Raw genomic sequence first — 6,881 nt, forward strand, 5'->3', positions numbered from 1 at the left:
ATAGGCATAGAAGAAATCTTGCAGTTAAGCATGCCTGCTCGCTCCAGAATGGCATGGGCGTACTTCTACTAATGAATAAAGAAGCGAGTAGAACGACGGACGACCTCGATGCCGAGGAAATAATGCAGAGCCCCCTAGTCCTTAAGAGCAAACTCGACGCTGAGATGAGCGGTGATTTGCTCGATTAGCACGTAGGATGATGCTGTCAGGATGATGTCATCAACGTAGAGGAGGTAGGCAGTACCGGCACCCTGATGATAGATGAAGAGCGAGTCGTCGGAGCAACTAGACCGAAGCCCCATCTGCTGAAGAAAGGCCGCCATACGCTGGTACAACGCCCGAGGTCCCTACTTCAATCCATAAAGTGACCTTGAGAGCAGACACACATAATCTGGGTGGGCAGCGTCCACAAAGCTGGTGGCTGCTGACAAAACACCTGCTCCTGGAGATGACCATGGAGAAAGGCATTCGACACGTCTAGCTAGTGAACATGATAGGCACGCGAGACAGCCAACTGAAGGACAGTGTGAATCGTGCCCGGTTTCATAACCGAAGCGAAAGTGTCGGTGAAGTCAACACCACCTCGCTGTCGAAAGCCGCGTACCACCCAACGCGCCTTATGGCACTCAAGAGAACCGTCAGGATGGGTCTTGTGGCGGAACACCCACTTGCCAGTGATGACGTTGGCATGAGGAGTCCGTGGAACAAGTTGCCACGTATGGTTGCACTGAAGGGCGTCGAACTCCTCACGCATCGCCGCAAGCCAGTTCGGATCCCGAAGGGCTGCACGAGCAGAGGATGGTAGCGGATACGGCGATGATGTCAAGGCAGCACATGCATACTCGTCGGAGGGGTAGCGCGTGGTAGGCCGGTGCGTCCCGGTGCAAGGCCGGGTCACCACCCCGGAAAGGGGCCCGGAGGTGCCAGCCGTGCCACGGGCGTCCGAAGGGACCGTCATGGTGGTCGGAGAGCCGGGGGAGGCGGTGGCGACCAAGTCGGGGGAGGCGGTCGAGCCCAAGTCGTCCGATGGAACCGCTCGGGCACAAGGCACCACGCTCGATGGCGAGGCCAGGGTACAACCCGGTGACGACGACAGCCCGCTAGTAGGTGCTCCAGGGGTAGGCTGCGAATAGGTCCCATGCCAAGGCAGCGTGGCCCGAGAGACCACCGAGGGCTCGGAAGGGGGTGGTACCTGCTGAAAAGGGAACACCATCTCATCAAAGTACACATGTCGCGAGATATAGACGCGGTGGGACACATGATCATAGCACCGGTAGCCTTTGGTGTTGGGAGGATATCCAAGGAATATGCAGGGAACAGATCGAGGCGCGAGTTTATGAGGAGTGGTGGACGCGGTGCTAGTGTAACAGAGACACCCCGAAGATGCGGAGGCCATCGTAAGATGGAGGCGCACTCAAGAGAAGATGATGAGGTGCGTAATTCCAACGCGGACGACATGGGCGGATCTTGATGAGAAGGGTGGCGGTGGGGAGCGCGTCAGACCAAAACCGAGGAGGCACGTTAGAGTGGAAGAGTTACGTGCGAACGTGTTCATTAAGAGTGCATAACATGCGCTCAACATGGCCATTTTGTTGAGACGTGTAAGGACAAGTGAGGCGGAAGATAGTACCATGGGTGGCAAGGAGGTAGCGAATGGCAGTGTTGTCAAACTCTTTTCCATTATCAATCTGGAGTGCTAGGATGGAATGACCAAATTGTGTGGTGACATAGGTGTAAAAATTGGTGAGTGTGGCCAGCGCATCGGACTTGCAACGAAGAGGAAAGGTCCACACATAATGAGAGAAACCATCTAAAATCACCAAGTAATAAAGATAGCTTGTGTCGCTTGCAATCGGGGATGTCCAAACATCACTATGAATTAACTCAAATGGAAAAGTAGAAATAGTGGTAGATGCACTAAAGGGTAGACGAACGTGTTTGCCTAGACGACAAGCCTCACAAGTGTGGTCATCAACCCTATTATATGAAACGGAAAAATCTGAAGAATATGACGCGAAACAGTGGAGTTGGGATGGCCCTGGTGAGCATGCCAAAGGTCGACACCAGCGGTGAGAGAGACTGGGTGGGTGGAGGCAGTGGTGGAGGGATGCATCGGGTAGATCCCGAAGGCCATCACAGTGCTGCAGTACCATCCGTGTACGGGCGTATAATAAACCTAAAATTCACTTTAGCCACTTTTCATAATTAATTTGCACTAATATTAAAAATACTAATTTAAAAGTGCACTCCGACTTAAATGAGCATCTCTCATAATTGATTGTAAGTGATTCAAGAACCTGATCTTATTCTTAGCCATTGGTGTGGACATCATCGATGATGAGCATATTAATCGGTATGCATTATTTTGCAAATCATATATTCATATGATTCTTGTTCATCTTTATATGCTTCATGGTATGTGCTGAGAACGATTTTGCTAGAACTTCAAGGCAACGAAGTCCTATCTGCTACATGGTTGTACCATCCATCTTACACCTCACAAACTGTATGTACTCTTGTGGAGATGACACACTCTTGAATGCTACATGTTGTAAATGTTAGAAACACTGGGAAGAGCACCTTTTTTAACTTGATATTTTCAGTGAGATATCACCCTAATAATTTACTACTACGCAATCAAAAGGTGCAAACAATAAAACGGATAAATATCTCAGCCAATTCATCAAAGCATGATATGGTATAACCGTAGGCGTCGGGAATCCTTTATGATCTTCTTAAATCTTGAGTCAAATCATTGTGATAGCCAATATTTCGTTGTCGTGGCAGCCGTTCCAAAAAGGATGTCATGGTGGCAATTTTGGAAAACGTAGCCATGGGGACTATTTCAGAAAACGTTGTCGTGGCACCAAATTCAGAAATTCCGTTGTGGCATGAAATTATAGCTCCTCGTCCCGTGCTTAGTACACCTTCTCATCGTTGGGGTCTTTCATGTATAAGCATCACGCCGTGACACGCAAGCCACTTAACATTACAGCATATAACCATCTCATACATAAACTCATTATCATGACGAAGGCTATACCACATCATATACAAACCACACAAAATCAAGTTAGACGTCCTCTTATGGGTTTTAGAAAATTTTAGTTACGTGGTTACCAATTTTGACAAATAATACTAGCTACCTATGACCACAATTTAGATGATAATTCTTGTTGTTAGATTAACTTTCAAGGTGTGTGAGGGAAGAGACTTAATTAAAAATCTCTACCCCCACACTCAACTTCATCAGATACGCATAACCCCCTAGAAGATCATTCATCTTCATCGCCCTCTTGCATACGCGACCGTTTACTATTATTGACTATGATGAGGCCCATAGCATTGTTAGGAGATCGTCGATAGTCAGAGCGGAGCGATTATGAAAACTTTGTGCAAAGTCACGTTATGCCATCAATGAACTCAACCAAAGCAACACTAGAGGGAAGCATATAATGAATATCTAACCCTCACATATACATGTGGTCTAGATCACGACCTGTATCTACTCGTAGAACTGGTCTGATGCCACTGTTGGGAAACATAGTAGAAAACAAAAAACCACCCTATGAGCAATGAGGAACACTATAAAGATACGATAATGGTTGGGATCACGATCATTACGATCACTGAGTTGCAACAAAAGAAGAACGTGACGATGTAGAACGTACTTGGATTCCCTCGAACCATAGATGAGTGATCGGACAAACCGTTCATGAACGATCCCTTGAATAGAAGACTGCAAGGATGACCTCTCTACTTGGTTGCAAGTATACAGTCTTCACGATCCGGCAGTACTTCACTGTCCAGAGCTAATCATCGTCGGAGAATTGGAGGGAGGAGATTAGAAACACACTATTTTGGAGTCACATATCTGTATTCTTTCTCCTCTTTTGCCCATCTGCGTTCTATCTTTTGAAGCCTTATCTTGCGCTTCGCCATGGTTTCTTTACCATGAATTTCCTCATCAGGTGTACTATAGTCAGCATAGATTTCCTCAGGGATCTCAAATGAAGTGTTCTATTCCAGCTTCTTGCCACCTTTCTGTTTTCTGTCCTCCTCCATTTTCTTCAGCTCAGGCTTTTGCTAAGGAATTTGAATTCTTGATGATTCTGAGGACATAGGTACGGTTTCTTCTAGAAATGCTGAAAATGAGTTAAGTTGGTGAGAACCTAGTGATTCATATGCTGACATTTTCTACGTGTCAACAGAGTATATGTGCGAAGAATTTGAAGAGGTCATATGCGTTCTCAGATTTGAGGAAATTGAAAAATTACTTAAGTTGAGGAATTTGACGAGTGAGTTGAGGAATTTGACTAAGTATTCTGATCTTGGGTTCCAGAGTTGTGCAGATTCGAAAATTTACACAATTGAGGAATCTCGTTAAGAATTTAGTGTCTTAGTGAAATTCATCAAGTGTTTTAGACATGGGTGTGCACAGCTAAGAGGAACTCTGAGGAAAAACTGCTTTCGCGTATCTAAAGATAATTGAAAGATCAACAGGGGCAGTAAAATAGGATTTTATTTACCCTGTGCGAAGAACACGATGAACTGGAGCAGTAAAAAGAGGAAGTTCTTCGGTTCAGATCTTTAGTTCCCTAACTTGGCGACTGAAGACAACTACGGCGGTGGCGGAGGAAGATATTCCGCAGTCGATGTGAGTCCGGCGATGGCGAGGGCGAGGCAGTGAAGCTTTTCCTCATCGGCGACGAAGATGCTAGCTGCAGCGCTAGGGTTTGATCTCAAGCGGAGAAGACGAGAGGAATAGAAGTGCTTTGACTGAGGGGGTAAGGGGGCTATTTATAGCTGAGGTAAAAAACGGTTCGGTCCGAAACTTTTGGACCGAACTGCCCTTGCACCTCCGTCTCCGCATGACATGTGGTGCCCACGATTGAAGCGGTGGAGATCTTGGTTATCCGAACGTGAGTAGTGGGTGTGGTTGCCGTTGTAACGTTATTTTTTTTAAATGAGGATTTCGTTGCAAAGTCCTCACCTGACAAGAACTCAGTGATGATTTTGAACAAGTGTCAAATAGAATGCATATGAAGATTTGAGAATAGACTGGGATGAGTTTAGCATAGAGGGGAGTCGGGTCCGATCACATTTACTTAGAGGAAATATCAAATTGAAGACTAAGCAATAAGTGAATGTTGTTGAGGACATTGAAAGCTCATTATATATATATATATAATCGAATGAATATCAACAAAAAGTTTTGAAGAATTTGAAATTTTTGGAGGATTTTGCTACAAAGTCTCAGATTGAAGAATTTGAACTTTGAAGCATTTTCAACTTTGTAGAACTTCGAATTTGGGTGGTGGCGTGACCCGCCATATAAGAATGATGATTTCAGGCGCCGCGTACAATTGTCGAGGGCCCTGAGAACCAAATTCTTCATTGATTTCTTCACACTTAGTGTCATATTCTTCATTGATTGAATAAAATCATTACTTTGTGTGTTGCACATCTAAGTCATCAATTTTGATTAAGTGTTAGGATGTGTGTATGTTTACAATACATTCGAAGATTCTAGGATATTTAGCTCACACCGCAACTTGCAAAACTTTCTCTTATCCAAGGGCTTCGTGAAGATATCTGCTAGTTGATCATCAGTCTTCACATGATCGATGATGATATTGCCTTTGAGAACATGGTCATGAAGAAAATGATGACGAATTTGAATGTACTTGGTCTTCGAGTGTTGTACTGGGTTGTAGGCGATCTTGATTGCACTCTCATTATCGCAGTAGAGAGGTACATTCTTCATGTTGATGTCGTAGTCTCTGAGGGTTTACTTCATCCATAGCAGTTGAGCACAACAAGATCGAGCAGCAATTTATTGAGCTTCGACAGTGGAGATAGAAATACAGTTATGCTTCTTTGAGGACCAACAGACTAATGATCTTTCGAGGAAATGGCATGTGCCCGATGTTGACTTGCGATCCACTCGGTCACCAGCATAATCAGAATCAAAATATCCAACAAGGTGAAGATTTGAGCCCCTGGGGTACCATAATCCTAATGTTGGTGTGTGAGCTAGATAGAGAAGAATATGTTTCACACCCTTATGGTGTGATTCCTTTGGTTTTGCTAGAAAACGAGCACACATGCAAACACTAAGCATAATATCTGGCCTAGATGCACATAGGCTCAATAAAGAGCCAATCATAGAACGATATACCTGCTGATCGAAATCATTACCATTTTCGTTAGTGCAGAGGTGGCCTTTGGTAGGCATAGGAATCATGACGCCTTCGAATTCATGCATGCCGAATTTCCTTAGAACATCCTTGAGGTATTTCTCCTGAGATATGAAGATGCCATTGCATTGTTGACGAATTTGTAGACCTAAGAAAAACTTCAACTCCCCCATCACAACCATTTGATATTCTTCACCCATCATGTAGGCAAATTCATCACTATAACGTTTGTCAGTACAACAAAAAATAATGTTGTCGACATATATTTGGCACACAAATAGTTCATTGTTATATGATTTTGTGAAAAGAGTAGGATCAAGTGAACCGGGTTTGAAGTCTTTCTTCATGAGGAATTCCTTCAATGTATCATACCACGCACGAGGGGCTTGCTTGAAGCCATAGAGTGCCTTTCTGAGTCTAAAGACTTTGTCAGGATACTTCAGGTCTTCAAAACCTGGGAGCTGAGCAACATATACTTCTTCCTCAAGCTTACCATTGAGGAATGCACTTTTCACATCCATTTGATATAGAGTAATATTGTGATGGTTAGCATAAGCAACTAATATTCGAATAGCTTCAAGTCTAGCAACAAGTGCAAAAGTTTCATCGAAATCAATTCCTTCAACTTGTGTGTAGCCTTGGGCTACAAGCCGTGGCTTATTCCTCACTACGTGACCTTCC

Source organism: Hordeum vulgare, chromosome 3H (genome assembly GCF_904849725.1).
Source record: "Hordeum vulgare subsp. vulgare chromosome 3H, MorexV3_pseudomolecules_assembly, whole genome shotgun sequence".
Classification (NCBI taxonomy): domain Eukaryota; kingdom Viridiplantae; phylum Streptophyta; class Magnoliopsida; order Poales; family Poaceae; genus Hordeum; species Hordeum vulgare.